Source organism: Pleurodeles waltl, chromosome 5, assembly GCF_031143425.1.
Source record: "Pleurodeles waltl isolate 20211129_DDA chromosome 5, aPleWal1.hap1.20221129, whole genome shotgun sequence".
Taxonomy (NCBI): domain Eukaryota; kingdom Metazoa; phylum Chordata; class Amphibia; order Caudata; family Salamandridae; genus Pleurodeles; species Pleurodeles waltl.
The window spans coordinates 453,556,963-453,573,232 of NC_090444.1; positions in this window are offsets into that span (position 1 = coordinate 453,556,963).

Genomic DNA, 16,270 nt, shown 5'->3' on the forward strand with positions numbered 1-16,270 from the left:
CAGGGAGGTGCTCCTTTCTGCACAAAGCAATCCTGTTTGCAACGCCGGCACATTTGCAACATTGTGCAAGGGTGCCTCTGTTGGCGCTAGGCAGGCAAGAGGGTGCCAGCGCAAGGAAAGGAGAGAAATGCACTATATTATGTTAAATATGGTGCATTCTTGCCCATTCTATTTCATGCAGCAAAGTGCAGCAAGGTGACTTAGTACGCTGCGAGAAATATTGATAAATGTACCCCTTGTTATGTTTGCCAAAATGAATCATGAGTGCAGGTGCCCGTGCAAAGTGGACAGCTTTTTCACACGTCATACCTTCCTTAATCTTGAATGCGTTTAGTACTAAGTCAATAGAGGGATCGCTGACACTTGTAAGTAAGAATGTAAACTAGGAATGCGATGATCTTCAGGGAATTCTTTCTAAAATGGCTGTCCATTCCATTGCACAGACTGGTAAAAGGCTGGGTGGCAACCGGATTTAAGATTCCGAGGAAAAGGGCTGTTAAGTCGGCCTTAGTAACTTAACTGAAACAGTATACGTGTAAATCCATTGCAAATCCCTGGCCTTTTACAACTTTGGTCCCACTGGAAGGCAGATCACACGACTGTTTACTAGAATCTAGTATTCGTTTGGATAAAGAGCCATGACTGCATGCCTCGGCACCATTTGAAATGTGCGTAATCCAAGCTTAAAAAAATATTCTGAGAGTCCCATAACGAGACTGAGGTAATGACTCGGACTTAATGGCTGCCAGCATTTCATATCTCTCCAGTGAGAGGAGGGGTACTCAGAGGTTGGTAATTTGTGCCTTGTAGTATGTGCAATTTCTGCCGCTTGATGAAATGTAAACATGGCCTAATGTTTCAACCTGTGCACTAATGTTATATTTCCTGGATTTTTCCCTTCAGAAACAACATGAAAAGTACTTACCTGAGTTGAAATCCATCCTAGGTTACCAATGTCCCCATGTCAATAGCTAGCATAAAAAAGGGGGTGGATGTTGTTTTTAGATCCTTGGGGCCTGATTTATACTTTTGTAGCGCCGCATTTGCGTCATTTTGTGACGGAACAGCAGAGCAAACACAAAATATAATTGAATTTTGTAAGTTTGCGCCACTTTGCCCAAAAAATGACGCATATGCGGCGCTAAAAAAGTATATATCAGGCCTTTAGGCCCATATTTATACTTTTTGACGCTAAACTGCGCTAACGCAGTTTAGCGTCAAAAAAATTTGCGCCGTCTAACGCCATTCTGAAGCACCATGCGGGCGCCGTATTTATGGAATGGCGTTAGACGGCGCAATCAGACCGGCGCTGCCTGGTGTGCGTGGAAAAAAACCACGTAGACCAGGCAGCTCCGGCGTTGGGAAAAAATGACGTTAGGGCGTCTTAAAATGGCGCAAGTCAGGTTGACGCTAAAAAATCGTCGTAACCCGACTTGCGCCATTTTTTTTCGACGCCCATCCCCCATCAACATGACTCCTATCATTGTAAAGATAGGAGTCATGCCCCCTTGCCCAATGGCCATGCCCAGGGGACTTATGTCCCCTGGGCATGGTCATTGGGCATAGTGGCATGTAGGGGGGCACAAATCAGGCCCCCCTATGCCACAAAAAATAAATAAAAAAATACTTACCTGAACTTACCTTAATGTCTCTGGGATGGGTCCCTCCATCCTTGGGTGTCCTCCTGGGGTGGGCAAGGGTGGCAGGGGGGGGCCCTGGGGGCAGGGGAGGGCACTCTGGGCTCATTTTGAGCCCACTTGTCCCTTAACGCCATGCCTGACCCAGGCGTTAAAAAGCGGCGCAAATGCGCCGTTTTTGGCCACGCCCACTCCCGGGCGTCATTTTTGCCCGGGAGTATAAATACCACGTAAAGGCCTGGGAGTCATTTTTTAAGACGGGAACGCCTCCCTTGCATATCATTAACGCAAGGAAGGGGTTCACGCTAAAAAATGACGCACACTCCGGGCACTTTGGCGCCCGAAGCGTCTAACGCCATAGTATAAATATGGCGTTAGTTGGCGTTAGTTTAGCGTCGAATTTGCGTCGAAAAAAACGACGCAAATTCGGCGCAACCAGAGTATAAATACGGCCCTTAGTGATTATAAAACATTTGCCTAATTTCAGACAGTTTTGTAGCACGGGCGCCATGGCTCTGATCAAGCAAGAAAACCCCCTTATCTCCCTCGATAAATGCCGTAAAATAACTGTTTTAGAGCAGGCCCTCAAATTTCTGGGCTGGCTACTGCACCTGCTGTAATATTAATAACTAAGCCCGATTTTACGTGCTGTTAATCGGAGTTAAAGTTCCATGTAAAGTTTTTCAACTTGTTAACAAATGATTAATAGCACGACTTTTCTTCGTATTATACTCAAATCAACTGTATATGTCTAACAGCATGATTAATACACTTCCAGTAGTGCGAAAATGACCGCAAGGGTATTTGTGAGCATTACGCACTAGCGCCTACTAGGGGGCATATTTATACTCCGTTTGCGCCGAATTTGCGTCGTTTTTTTTAACGCAAATTTGGCGCAAAACTAACGCCATATTTATACTTTGGCGTTAGACGCGTCTAGCGCCAAAGTATGAGGAATGAGCGTCATTTTTTTGCATGAACGCCTTCCTTGCGTTAATGAGATGCAAGGTAGGCGTTCCCGTCTAAAAAAATGACTGCGACGCAAATGCGTCGTATTTATACTCCCGGGCAAAAATCACGCCCGGGAGTGGGCGGGGCAAAAAACCCCGCATTTGCGCCTCTTTTTAACGCCTGGGTCAGGGCAGGCGTTAAGGGACCTGTGGGCTCAAAATGAGCCCACAGCTGCCCTCCCATGCCCCCAGGGACCCCCCCTGCCACCCTTGCCCACCCCAGGAGGACACCCAAGGATGGAGGGACCCATCCCAGGGACATTCAGGTAAGTTCAGGTAAGTATAATTTTTTTTGTTTTTAATATTTTTTTTTGGCATAGGGGGCCTGATTTGTGCCCCCCTACATGCCACAATGCCCAATGACCATGCCCAGGGGACATAAGTCCCCTGGGCATGGTCATTGGGCAAGGGGGCATGACTCCTGTCTTTACTAAGACAGGAGTCATGTAAATGGCATCTGGGCGTCGTTAAAAATGGCGCAAATCGGATGGAGGCGATTTTTTTGCCTCAACCTGACTTGCCCCATTTTAAGACGCCCTAACGCCATTTTCCCCAACGCCGGCGCTGCCTGGTGTACGTGGTTTTTTTCCACGCACACCAGGCAGCACCGGTCTGCTAGCGCCAGCTAACGCCATTCAATAAATACGGCGCCCGCATGGCGCTTCAGAATGGCGTTAGCCGGCGCTAATCTTTTTGGCGCAAAACTGCGATAGCGCAGTTTTGCGTCAAAAAGTATAAATATGGCCCTAGGTGTTTAGAGTAAAGTGTGTTCACTCGTGGTTTGCCCATGCATTTATTACTGCTCGTTCTCCATGCACTATGTATACTCTTTCATATTACTCAACTTATAGCATGTAAAATCATAGCATTAATAACAACACTTAGGACATCTGAAATTATATCATTGAGAACCTAGTGTATGGTAGAGTGGCAATTTATAGTTAATGTAGTGTGGCGCGTGAGCTAATCAGTGCGTATGGAGGTGTATGAATTATAGTAATGTGAAGATGGTCTGTAAATGATAAATTTAAGTTGTAACTATAACTTTAGAATTTCTAATATTTGTGAAGTTTATGTAGAGTTTGCATAAAAGATTTTCACTCTTTTTATTTGTAAACAAAAAAATGTTAAGTGGAGGGTGGTGGAAAGGAGGAATGCGTTGTAAAGTGTACTATCTGAGCTACTAAGCTGATGCGCCCTGTAAGGCCCTGGGCCCCTGTAATACGAGACTTTTGTGTTTTGGATTTAATGTGGGGGCCTGGCCCGGCCCGGCTTCTCCATGGAAGAAGAAAAATATTTCCTTACACAAATGAGAAATGGAAGAGAGCAAGCGAGGTGAGAGGGGTATTTATATGGCCTTTTGCTGTTTTCGGAGACTGACGCAGAAAAAGATATTAATTGAGATTGTGGCAGCATAGAAATATTTGAGCAAATATACGTTGGAAATAACTTAAATATTTTAACTTTTGACTGCAGTGCATTTCTGGAATGCATTAAGCTATGAGTGAAATACAGAGCACTTCAGTCTGATCACACGCTCATTTTGTTTTCAACGCGCATTTGGGGGAATGTCTTCCTATCAACACTTGTGAATTTTAAGTGATTTTGGCAGTACATACTTTATGAATAAACAAAAGTTGGAAATGGCTTTATTTCAACTATGACTGCAGTGCTTTTCAAATGCATTATGCTGTGATTGTAACATGAAGCACTTCAGCATGACTTTATTTTGGTTTCAACGTGCATTATGGGAAATGCATTTTATTAAGATCATTGAACTACTGGATGGCTGCCTTTAAAAGCAGGTGGTCACTTTACTGTGCAACTGCTGCTCACCTATGAGAAAGGCTCCCGTGAGAGGCGATATGCATCAGGACATTGATGGGTGCCGCTTTGGAATATGCAATAAAGCGTCTGGTCATCCATTTACCGAGCGTCCTTTGGTTGTTGTATGTTTGGATCCTCCATTCCTCCATTAAGCTGATGCCGCCCTGTAGGACATTGGGCCCCTAAAATACGGAGACTTTTGTGTTTTATATGTATATATATATATATATATGAAAGAAAAGATGTCCTGATCTGCGTGTTACGGCGCACTTAATTCTCCGGTGGTGCTGGTTTGAGGCAGGACAACCATATTTTCAAAAAACAAGATTCTCTTTCTGTTTTAGCAAGAGAAAACCGCACTCTGTCGTTGTGCCAAAAATACCTTAACTTTTAATACATTAGTGAGATCATAAACAAACAAACAGGAATCCCCTGACGCGTTTCGGTCTCACCAGACCTTGTTCACAATATTTATATATATATATATATATATTCAAAACAAAGATGGTCTAAAGGTTGCTGGGTGGTGCACGAATCTTCACAAATTTTTAAAACTAGTACAACAGTCAGTTCAGCTGTTGTGTTGAAAGTTTCAGGGTGATTTTTCATGCGGACCGAGAAAAGGGGGGGGGGGGCAAAATGCTTTTTCTCATAGGGATTGTTAGACACGAATACGGCCCGAACCGCTTTACGAAATTACACCAAATTTGGCAGAAAGGTAGCTTTTGTTACAGAAAGCACCTTTTTTTGCATTTTGGTGTAAATCCATTCAGTCATTTTGGAGTTACTAAATAACAAAGACATTTGTATATCTGGACATAGCCTAAGCACATATCTCAACGTAAGATCTGATTGGCCGCCAGGACTTCAACCAGGAAGTGCTGACAGCCATGTTGGGAACAATATACACGATAGCACCTTCTAAATGATCTGCAGAGCTGAAAATGAGAACTAAAGCTTATAGATAGGGAAAAAATGCACTTTAAGAATACATATAGATAGATAGCTATATATTCTCTGAAAAAAACGAAGGTTACAGGGATGTCATAGTTAGGTTCTGAATTTACTCATACAAAACCATAGAAATTGAGCAATAATAGTTATAGTCACAAAGGTTACAGAGATTTTATAGTTAGGTTCTGAATTTACTCATACAAAACCATAGAAATTGAGCAGTTATAGGGGGTCATTCCAACCCTGGCGGTCGGTGTTAAAGCGGCGGCCAACCCGCGAACAGGCAGGCGGTCAAAAAAATGGAATTCTGACCCTGGCGGAAACCGCCAACACAGACCGCCACTTTAACACTCCGACCGCCACGGCGGGACAAACAAACAGCACGGCGGTCACCGCCAACAGATAGGCGGGAGACAATGTACCGCCCACCCTATCACAACTCACCAATCCGCCACCTTTTCCGGGGCGGGAGCCCCGCCGATAAAAACACGTCGGAAACAGACTACGAACGGGAAAACGCTCACCTCTACACACTCCACGAGGAATCTGGACAGCATGGAACCAGAACTACACATCCTACCAGCTATTGTCTACCTGCTCCTCTACCAGGAGCACGAACGCCGGCGCAGAAGACAACAGTGAGTACTGCACCTATGACACAGGGGAGGGGGGAGGAGAAAAGATTACGGGCACAAACATACGCAACACACCCACCCTCACCCACAACTACCTACACATCAATGCAGAGCAACAAGTCAGAGTGACAACCCCCAAACCCCCCGGAAGAATGCAAATACAAAAAAAAATGATCATGAAATTTAAATATATTGTAAGTCTAAGTAAAAAAAAAATTCAAACATCTATAACTATATACACATATGTAAATTGTCCTGTCCAAATTGGGTTTCAGTCATTGTACGTGGGCCGATGGGCCTCAACACATGGGCAAAGCCCACACAGGAGACCCGAATCCATTGGAGAGAACACTGCAGGGGCATCAGATATAAAAACTACAGGCACCTCAGGGGGAAGGAAAGGGGAGGCACCTCAGCCACAAGAGTCCACGACGCCAGATCCACTGTCCCATCCTGGGGAGTGCAAAGCCACAGTCTCACAAGTCTCTACAGTGGGTGGCTTGCCCACTGTTACATTCTGGGGAGTGCAAAGCCACAGTCTCACAAGTCTCTACAGTGGGTGGCTTGCCCACTGTGCCATCCTGGGGAGTGCAAAGCCACAGTCTCTCAAGTGGATTACAGACTCCACTGGTACTGGAGGAGGCATGGTGCCCAGAGTGCATCGTGCAGCCCTGCCCGACACAGATCCGGCCCTGCCCCTTCTGCCAATGGGCCAGCGGTGCTTGAGATGAAGGGCCCAGCGGAGCGGTGCAGAGATGAAGGGCCCAGCGGAGCGGTGCTTGAGATGAAGGGCCCAGCGGAGCGGTGCAGAGATGAAGGGCCCAGCGGAGCGGTGCTTGAGATGAAGGGCCCAGCGGAGCGGTGCTTGAGATGAAGGGCCCAGCGGAGCGGTGCTTGAGATGAAGGGGCCCAGCGGAGCGGTGCTTGAGATGAAGGGCCCAATGGAGCGGTGCAGAGATGAAGGGCCCAGCGGAGCGGTGCTTGAGATGAAGGGCCCAGCGGAGCGGTGCTTGAGATGAAGGGCCCAGTGGAGCGGTGCAGAGATGAAGGGCCCTGCGGAGCGGTGCTTGAGATGAAGGGCCCAGCGGAGCGGTGCTTGAGATGAAGGGCCCAGCGGAGCGGTGCAGAGATGACGGGCCCAGCGGAGCGGTGCTTGAGATGAAGGGCCCAGCGGAGCGGTGCTTGAGATGAAGGGCCCAGCGGAGCGGTGCAGAGATGAAGGGCCCAGCAGAGCGGTGCTTGAAATGAAGGGCCCAGCGGAGCGGTGCTTGAGATGAAGGGCCCAGCGGAGCGGTGCTTGAGATGAAGGGCCCAGTGGAGCGGTGCAGAGATGAAGGGCCCTGCGGAGCGGTGCTTGAGATGAAGGGCCCAGCGGAGCGGTGCTTGAGATGAAGGGCCCAGCGGAGCGGTGCAGAGATGACGGGCCCAGCGGAGCGGTGCTTGAGATGAAGGGCCCAGCGGAGCGGTGCTTGAGATGAAGGGCCCAGCGGAGCGGTGCTTGAGATGAAGGGCCCAGAGGAGCGGTGCTTGAGATGAAGGGCCCAGCGGAGCGGTGCAGAGATGAAGGGCCCAGCGGAGCGGTGCTTGAGATGAAGGGCCCAGCGGAGCGGTGCTTGAGATGAAAGGCCCAGCGGAGCGGTGCTTGAGATGAAGGGCCCAGCGGAGCGGTGCAGAGATGAAGGGCCCAGCGGAGCGGTGCTTGAGATGAAGGGCCCAGCGGAGCGGTGCTTGAGATGAAGGGCCCAGCGGAGCGGTCCTTGAGATGAAGGGACCAGCGGAGCGGTGCTTGTCTTGAAGTGCCCTGTTCAGCGGTGCTTGTCTTGAAGGGCCCTGTTCAGCGGTGCTTGAGACGGCGGTGCCCTGTTCAGCGGTGCTTGTCTTGAAGGGCCCTGTTCAGCGGTTCTTGAGACGGCGGTGCCCTGTTCAGCGGTGCTTGTCTTGAAGGGCCCTGTTCAGCGGTTCTTGACATGTGTCTCCAGGGCACCATATCCGGCAAATATATGGAGTTCACTCGCCATCCGACTTATCGCTTGCGGGGTCCTCCTGTGCTGGAGTCCCAGGCCCGTGGGTGTCCTCCTTCACACCCGGAATGGGGCTGGTGGGGCCCTCCTGGGCAGCTCGCCTGCTGCCGGACTTGTCAGCCGTGCTGCCCTTGCCATCCTTCCGTGATTCTCTGTGGCCCTTGCCTCCCTTTGTAGATGTGCCAGGTGGCACCCCACTTCCTGACGGTGCCAGGGTAGTGCCTTTGGAGGCTGCCGTCTCTGGCCTCTCGCGCTGGGCCTTGCCTTTCTTGGTTTTCTTCCCAGGGAGTGGGCTGGCTGTCCCTTTACTGCTGGCCGATGTTGCTGCCCTTGAAGGTGGTGGACTCCAATATCCCTGTACTATGGACCTTGGAGGTCCAGGGGTTGTGGTGGCTGAGGTGCTGATTGGACTCTTACGAGATGGAGGGGGTGGGTCAGGTGATGGAAAGAGGTTAATTTTGGACAGGAAAAACTTTTTAGGAGCAGTGGGAAGGGTAGGTGCAGTGGGTATGGGAGTGGAGGAAGAGGATGTGGTTGTAGGAGAGTCAAGTGTGGTGTCTTTGGGTGCAGGTGCTTGTGACGGAGGCTGTAGTGAGGTGGATGGCTGTTGGGTGGGTGGCTGCCTGCGTTTGTGTGGTTTGGAAGAGGGGGTGACAGACACACTGGGAGAGGACACAGGGGACGTGTAAATGGCAGTGGGGGTGGTGACTGCACGTGTGCGGAGTGTTCTGGTGGGTGTGCTGGTGATGGACGTAGTGGCTGATGATGTTGTGCATGCAAGTGTGAGTGGAGACCTCACAGGGAGGGAGGAGGGAGACGAGGAGGAGGGGGACACAGAGGAGGTAGTGGCTGTTGGTATGTCTGCATGTGACTGTTGCTTGTGTGAATGCTTGTGTGATGTGTGGTGCTTATGTCTGGATGAGCTGCCCTTGGGTGTTGAGGTGTGTGCAGGCTGGTCTGTAGGTGTGTCTGGGATAGGCAGAGGAACAGGGGAGTGGGACTGGGTGGAGGAAGTTGGAGGAGGAAGGCAGGAGACAGGGACAATGGCTGCCGTCAGTGCTGAGGCCAGAGCGTTGAACGTTCGCTGATGGGCAGTCTGACCCGAATGAATGCCCTCCAGGTATGCATTGCTCCGGTGCACCTCCCTTTCTACCCCCTGGATGGCATTCAAAAGGGTAGACTGCCCACCAATGAGCGTCCTGAGGAGGTCAATGACCTCCTCACTGAGGGCAGCAGGGGTAACTGGGTCAGGGCCTGAGGTGCCTGGGGCAAAGGAGATGCCCGCCTTCGTGTGCGAGCGGGCACGGGGCGAGCGCTGAGGGGCTGCTGGGAGGGCGGAGCTGGTGCGCTGGGTGGCAGCTGTACCTGTTGTTGCGGTGGGCACGGATGTTGCCGCCACCACAAGGGTGCTCCCTTCCGAGGACGTGTCTGTGTCGCTGATGTCTCCACGTGTCCCCGTTGTGGAGCTCCCCTCGCCCTCCGTCTCACTGGTGAACTCCGAGTCGGTTGCATGGCCCTCCAGGGCCATGTGAGATGCAGCTCCCTCGCGCTCCGATGCCACTTCTCCTCCGCCTGATGATGCTAATGCACACATGAACAGGAAGAGCCGCAAAAAAGGGGGGGGGAAATAAAGACATGTTGAGTGCATGCATTGGCAACACAGTTGGTGGAGAGGACAGACACAGAAGCCCCCTGCACTACGCCGCGCACTTGGGGTACACTACTCAATCATTGGGACTTGGCCTACAAGCCTATGGACGACAACTGCACACATAGGTGACACAGGGCCATGGATAGCTGTACTTGGCACCCTACAGAGGTGGGGGGTGGGGGCACAGGGCCATGCCTTACGGAGGGGCCTAGCCTACAGAAATCGCCCTGGCCTAGGGATACCCACAGCCCTCCTCCCCCACCCAGACACCTCCACTGCGCGCTAAGATAGCAGAATGTGCTGGTACTCACCCCCTTGTGTCTGCTGTGATGTCCTCACGCGCCCATCCAAATCTGGGTAGGCCACCGCCAGGATCCGAGACATCAGGGGGGTCCATTGATGAGTGGCACCCCTCCTACGTTGGGAGGCCATCCCCAGCAGATCCTCCGCGGTCTTCCTGCTCCCGCAGCGGATGTCCTCCCACCTCTTGCGGCAGTGGGTGCCCTGTCTGTTGTGGACCCCCAGGGTCCGGACGTCCTTGGCGATGGCACGCCAAATGTCGATTTTCTGATGGGCGCTGACCTATGTCACATGTACAGGGGGAGAAATAACATTATTATAATTTTCAGCATGCTCGATGTGATTGGCCCCCCCATCCCCACCCTTGCCATGTGGCACATGCTCTCATCCGTAGTTTGATGCATGCCTCAATCGCTCCCCTCCCCACCATCTTTCATCCACCCGACTCAACACAGGCATTGCCCCCAAAGCATGCTCCCAGTGTACTTACCTGTTGGTCTGGAGGACCGTAGATTAGCGCATACTGGGGGAGGACCCCATCCACGAGTTTCTCCAATTCTTTAGAAGTGAAGGCAGGGGCCCTTTCCCCAGTCGCAGCAGCCATTGTATCTTCCAGACCGAGGTCACAACAGCACTTGCAGTATAGGTCCTTTCCTGTGGATGATCAGGTCTCGAGTGATTAAACAGATAGAAAATGGCGGTCACGTCCGTGGCGGTGCGTACCGCGGCGGTGCATCCCGCGACCGCCGGCGCACTTCGTCATTGGCTCCTGAAACGCATAGGGTTCAATGTTAACCAATGCGGCTTTGCGCCGCGGTCTTCGACCGCCTACCGCCACAGTGTGCCACGCCAGCGCATTGACCTCACATCCCATTGTCACACTTCACAGGTCAGGCAGCCGCCATTTCAAGGGCCCACATGGCTTAATTTCTACTGCGTCACACATGCCTAGGCCTTGCATCGACACTCATACAAGCCATTCAATGCATAGAGAATCGTGTACTGTGCAAGCTGTGGGAACGTACCTGTGGGTTGATTGACTCTGTGCTCGCTGTTGTCCTTCCTAGGCACCGTCCCCGCTGGGACTTGCGAGGAGATGGAGGAATGTTCCCGTGTAAAGACCGCTGGTGGACCTGTCGACAATGGAGGAACGACATGTCATCCTGACATACAGGCTTGACCGAGCCACTATACAAGAACTGTGTGCCCAGCTGGAGGCAGACCTGATGTCACCCATCCGCCAACCCACAGGGATCCCCCCTCTAGTGCAGGTGCTGTCAGTACTCCATTTCTTAGCAAGTGGGTCATTTCAAACAACAGTGGCCATTTCATCAGGGATGTCTCAGCCTATGTTTTCCAAGGTGTTGTCCAGAGTGTTGTCTGCCCTGCTCAAATATATGCGGAGATACATTGTTTTCCCTGAGGTGGGGGATTTGCCTACAGTGAAGGGTGATTTCTATGCCCTTGGACATATTCCCAACATCATTGGTGCCATTGATGGGACACATGTGGCTTTGGTACCCCCCAGTGAAAGTGAACAGGTGTACAGGAACAGAAAAAGTTATAATTCCATGAATGTCCAGGTGGTCTGTTTGGCTGACCAGTACATCTCCCATGTAAATCCCAAGTTCCCTGGGTCAGTGCATGACGCGTACATCATGCGAAATAGCAGCATCCCTTATGTGATGGAACAACTACAGAGACACCGTGTGTGGCTAATTGGTGACTCAGGTTACCCCAACCTGTCGTGGTTACTGACCCCAGTGAGGAATCCCAGGACAAGGGCAGAGGAACGCTACAATGAGGCCCATGGGCGAACTAGGAGGATTATAGAAAGAACCTTCGGCCACCTGAAGGCCAGGTTTAGGTGCCTGCATATGACAGGTGGATCCCTAATGTACTCACCAAAGAAGGTGTGCCAGATCATCGTGGCCTGCTGTATGCTTCACAACCTGGCTTTGCGACGCCAGGTGCCTTTTCTGCAGGAGGATGGTCCAGATGGTGGTGTTGTAGCAGCTGTGGAGCCTGCGGCGAGTGAAGAGGAGGAAGACGAAGAGGACGACACAGACAACAGGGACACAGTGATACAGCAGTATTTTCAATAACACACAGGTAAGAATCAACACCGGCATTTTACATTTACTTACAGTCTCCTGCCTCTCTACTGTCTGTCCTTTTCACCCAGTGTATGCTAACAGTGTTGTGACTTTCCCTTCCAATTTCAGAGATGTGGGCCCCACTGCGTGACCTCTGCTTTGTTTGCCCATGGACTACAGCTGTGTGACAGTGGTATGTTTTCATCACAATGTAACTGGTCATTTTGGCACGTTTATGTCTAATACATATTTTCAAAAAGACAAGCAGACTCCAGATTATTTGTGTGCAATAAGTGTGTTTATTAAAGTGCTCAATTTTGGGACATGGTTGAAAATCGGTGATGGGTGATGGTGGAGGAATGTCCATGGCAGAGTCCAGATTCTCAGTCTCACAGGTGCATTGTCCATATGCCTGTGGAAGGTTGAGCAGGGGCAGTTTAAGGTTGGACAGGGTGACAATGTGGGACAGTGGGATGACATCAGGGGGTATCCTTTCCTGGCGGGGGTCTTGGCATCCTACTCTGTCTTCTTCCTAGATCTCAGGCCCCGCTTGCGGGGTGGTTCTTCTTCTGCAGGAGGTGGGGTTCTGGTGGCCGGTTGTTGTTGTGTCGGGGCCTCCTGTCCACTAGCGCCGGCGGAGGTGGTAGCCTGTTCCTGGTCCATGCTAGTGACAGGGGCCCTTGTGGTGCCACATGGTCCCGCAATGTGGTGACAATCTGGAGAGCCACAACGATGGTGCCCATTGCGGAACTAATGTTTCTCAGTTCTTCCCTGAACCCCATAAACTGTTCCTCCTGCAGTACCTGGATCTCCTGGAACCTGGCCAGGACCGTCGCCATCGTCTCCTGGGAGTGGTGGTATGCTCCCATGATGGAGGTGAGGGCCTCGTGGAGAGTGGGTTCCCTGGGCCTGTCCCCCCCCTGTCGCACAGCAGCCCTCCCAGTTCCCCTGTTTCCCTGGGCCTCTGTCCCCTGGACCGTGTGCCCACTATCACTGCCCCCAGGTCCCTGTTGTTGTTGGGGTGGTGGGTTAACCTGGGTGCCCTGTAGTGGTGGACACACCGCTGATTGACGTGTCCTGGAGACAGAGGCATGGGCCCGCTGGGTGGGTGCTGTGCTGGTGTTCCCAGAGGGGGGTAGGTCTGCTGTAGCCTGTGGCTGTCTGAGGGGAACCGACTGTCCCGAGGTCCCCGATGGGCTGGGCTGGTCATCTGGGTCCAGGGAGACAGAGCTGCTGTCATCACTGGGGGCCTCTTCTGGGGGTGGGATGGACATTTCTGGACCCTCCTGGGCGGTGTGGTGGCGTTCGGGTCCTGCAGGGGTATAAGAGTATGGTTATTGCTTCTGTGTGTACCATAGCGTGCAATGGGTTGGTGCCCGTGTACCCCAGTGCTGGCATTCCTTTGTGGGGGCTTTTGTGACGGCGGTTTGTGGGGGAGATGGGTATGTGCAGTGGGCATGCTTTGGTGATGGCTGTCGATGGTTTGTGGTGGCATGCAGGGTTTGGTGTTGGGATGGGTGATGGTGGTGGGGGGAGGGTGGTGGTATGAGTTGGCATGCTGGTGGGGTGGGGGTGATGAAGTAGTGAAGATGAGACTTACCAGAGTCCATTCCTCCGCCTCCTCCTGAGAGGCCCTCAGGATGCAGGATGTTCAAGACCTGTTCCTCCCATGTTGTAAATTCTGGGGGTTGAGGTGGGGGTTCGCCGCCAGTCCGCTGCACCGCGATGTTGTGCCTGGATACCATGGAACGCACCTTCCCCCGTAGGTCGTTCCACCGCTTTCTGATGTCGTCCCGATTTCGTGGATGCTGTCCCACAGCGTTGACCCTGTCCACTATTCTTTGCCATAGCTCCATCTTCCTGGCAATGGTGGTGTGCTGCACCTGTGTCCCGAAGAGCTGGGGCTCTACCCGAACTATTTCCTCCACCATGACCCTGAGTTCTGCGTCTGAGAACCTGGGGTGTCTTTGGGGTACCATGGGGTGGTGTGGATGAGGTGTGGGGTGGTGTTTGCGGTGATGAGTGTGGTGAGTGTAGTGGTGTGTGGTGTTTTGTGCGTGGTTGTTGTGTGGGTGATGGTGTAGTGTGCCTCTGTGTGATGGTGTTCTCTATTCTGTGCTGTCTCTCTCTGGGCTTCGTCTCTGATTTGTGGTCATAGGGGTTTGTGGGTGATGTGGGTGTGTGTTTTATAGTTAATTGGGTGTGTGGGAGTGTTATGTGTATGTGTCTCAGGTGTGTGTATTTCAAATTGTCCAATGTGGCTGTGTTTTGGAGCTGTATGTGTATTTTGAGCGCGGCGGTGTGTACCGCCAATGGAATGCCGCGGTTGAAAGACCGCTGCGTGGATTCGTGGGTCGTAATGGCATGGGCGTATTTCTGTTGGCGTGACGGTGGAGGTTTGGTCTTTGCCAGTTTAACGCTGGCCGTTGGTGTGGCGGACTTTTGTTGATGTCGGGTTTTTGGCGGTTTGCCTCTTGAGGGTCAGAATGACCGTGGCGGTTTAGCGCAGCGGTGTTGTGGCGGCCTTCTGACCGGCGGTAAGCGCCTTTTACCGCCGAGGTCAGAATGACCCCCAGAGTCATTTCAAGTACCTGTAACTCGTGCCCTAAGGTTACTATAACTTGTGCCTGTGCCATGCACAGTTTTTTGTTCATTAATTTGACTGCTAATGCTTCATATATATTTTTAATATTAACGTTATTGAAGTTGTCATGAGTACTGTGATATTTTGGAAAATTAGCAGTGAATGGTGAGGGTTCGAGTTATAGTTACCTTAGGGCGCAACCCCCTCGTCGGGTCAAGTTTTGGCCCCTGGGACCCCTTCTTCTGTGGCCTGGCCTTCATTCAAAAGGGGAAGGGGGCCATGTGGCCCCCTTCCATGGGCTGATTTTGGCCCCGGAGACCCCAATTTGGGGTATGGGCATAAATAAATAGAAGAGAGGGGCTGATTTTGGTCCCAGGGCCCCATCTCCCGGAGTCCAGCCTCCATAAATAGGGATGGGGCAATATGCCTCCCCTACGCAGGCCAATTTCAGCCCCAAAGACCCCATCCCCCAGGGCCCAGCCATAAATAAAATGGAGGAAGGGGGCTGTGCGGCCCCTGTCCCTGGGCCAAATTTGGCCCCGGGAATCCCATCCCCGGTGCCCAGCCACAAATAAATGGAGGAGGGGGCTCACATGTCCCCCGTCCCTGGGTCAATCTCAGCCCCTGGTCTCCTCAATGGAGGAGGGTGGCCACGTGCCCCCCTCCCTGGGACAATTTTGGCCCCAGGTACCCCATTCCCTGGGGTCTGGCTATCTGTCCTGGGTGCCCCCTGGTCACCCAGTGTGCAATGGGACTGCGGGGGAGCCTCAAGGGCCCTGTGGTCCCAGCCAGCTCCCCACCTCTTTTGGGAGCTGACATTACTTTTGCACACGGGAAGCTGCTAAACATGCAGCTCCCTGTCTGCAAAAGCAATTGTTACATCTCTTTCTCTACCCGCATCTCTGCAGGCAGGGAAAGAGATGAAGCTTCTGCTTCCAGCGGACGAGAGCACTTTAACAGCTCTCGCCAGCTGGAAACAGAGTGTTTGCTCTGGCTTGGTGCGAAAAGCTCCTGTCAAGTCAGAACAAACAGCCATGTCCAGGGGGTGGGCACCCCGGAACATAAGATGAGCCAGTCCTTGAGGACGGTGGTCTGCAGGGCCATTATTGGCTTCACAAGGATGGCCGTGTGGCCCTGCTCCAACATTTGACTTTGTCCCGGGGAGGTGGTGGTCCCCAGGGCTGCGGGGAGGCCACACAGCTCCCCCTTCATTACAACAAATTGCCCTCAGGAGGTGGAGGTCCTTGGGGCTCTGAGGGGAATGCAGGCCCGTGCACAAATTCTGTATTTAGCTTTGGGAGGTGGTGGTCCCAGGGACTGTGGGGGAGTCTTTATGGGCTTACCCATCTAAAAGAAAGATTTAGCCACGGGATGCGGTGGTCCCCAAGGCTGTTGGGGGGGCACATGCCCCCCCACACACAAATTCTGTATTTTGCCCCAGAGAGGTAGTGTTCCCCGGGGCTGTGGGGAAGGCAGTATGGGCCTCCCCCATATAAAATAAAGATTTTGCCCCATGGGGGTGATGGTTCACCACTCACACATTTCTGGCTAATCC